The sequence below is a fragment of the Myotis brandtii genome, unplaced genomic scaffold, assembly GCF_000412655.1.
Source record: "Myotis brandtii unplaced genomic scaffold, ASM41265v1 scaffold1782, whole genome shotgun sequence".
In the NCBI taxonomy this organism is placed as follows: domain Eukaryota; kingdom Metazoa; phylum Chordata; class Mammalia; order Chiroptera; family Vespertilionidae; genus Myotis; species Myotis brandtii.
Genome location: NW_005356608.1, coordinates 157,166 through 158,753, shown reverse-complemented (window position 1 = coordinate 158,753; position 1,588 = coordinate 157,166). Strand labels below are relative to the sequence as shown.

At 34.6% G+C, this 1,588-nt stretch overlaps 1 pseudogene; it reads right to left on the bottom strand.

Moving 5' to 3' along the window:
* Positions 1–15: 15 nt before the first annotated feature.
* LOC102253471 overlaps positions 16–1,588 on the bottom strand; it is a 16,031-nt pseudogene continuing 14,458 nt past the window's right edge.

Here is a 1,588-nt window from a genome sequence, read left to right as displayed (position 1 = left end):
AACTTTATATAGTACTTATCTTTCAAAATAAAAATGGTATCTTTGCTAGGAACTTCATATGCAGCATCCAAGTCTGATGGAATAGAGGGCCAAAGTGCAGAAATCAAATGAAGTTCACGTTGGAGGTTCCAGGGGTATCTGCGTCTAAAATACCAGTAAGACATAAAAATTAATTACAATTGTCTTTTCTCTTTAGATACATTTTAAAACAGAACATATTCTTCTCTTTGTTTCAATCTATGCCAATTCAGAAGTTTGTATTAGACCAGTGATGGCGAACCTTTTGAGCTCAGCGTATCAGCATTTTGAAAAACCCTAACTTAACTCTGGTGCCGTGTCACATATAGAAATTTTTTGATATTTGCAACCATAGTAAAACAAAGATTTATATTTTTGATATTTATTTTATATATTTAAATGCCATTTAACAAAGAAAAATCAACCAAAAAAATGAGTTCGCGTGTCACCTCTGACACGCGTGTCATAGGTTGGCCATCACTGTATTAGACTGTCCTCCTTAAGAACACAGGGTAATAAAATCTGTAGTGGAAAAGTGTTAACAATATACTTACTATTTAGCATAGTGTCCATTCTAAAAGTCTGTAAAATATGTGTATATTATGTGCTCATTTTGAAAAAAAAGGAGCAGAAAACAATAGACGTATTTATGCTTGAATGTGAATAGAACATCTTTGTAAAGAAATAAAGGAAATTGGTAGCAGTGACTGCACAGGTGGGGAGGACTGGGGATTGAATAGGTCAGAGATGGGAGTTTTCTTTATCTCTCTTTGGGTGATGTTTTAATATTGTGCCATAAGCATATATCACTTTACCTAAAATTAATGAATTTTAAAAATAGCATTTGTTAGCAAAGGTAAAGATGTAGTGCTGCTTTTAAAGAGCCACCAGAGCTTTTTGAAGAAATTACATATAATATTTAAATGCAACAATTACTAATCCACTTATTCAACACATTTGTTGAATGTGCCAGGCCTATTCTAGGCTCAGGGGATATAAAAATTTAAATAAAAAAAAGAACAGATTAAACCAACTATCTCCATCGACCTTGCATTTAGTGACCAAAGAACAGTCTTTGTATGTCTGGAAAAATGATCTGGATGATTTTAAGAAAATGATAAAATGCAACAAAATCAGATATAAGTGATTTTAAAATGTAGTGGAAATATTTTGTTTAACAATCTCTGTCAGTTTTTCCTTTCTGAGCATTATACATTAAAAAAGGATAGGAAAAGATAATTTTCTGGTCTGACCTGTCTTTAAAGAACAGGATTTCTCTCCTCAGGGCGGTGACAACGTCCAAGGACAAAGTGGGATCACACGTGGCCGGTGTCTGAGGTCTTGCGGATTCTGTGGGCTTCACAGGGTCATCAGGGGAAGCAGGGGGAGGTCCTACAGAGAACAGACGTGAGGATGCAAACATTAGGAGGAGTGTGATGCTTCTGTCAGGGCATATACTTCCCAAACACTCCCAAAGGGCTCTGAGCTGACTGCAAATGCTTCCTGCAGCATTTTATTTATTTATTTATTTATTTATTTATTTATTTATTCATTCATTCATTCATTCATT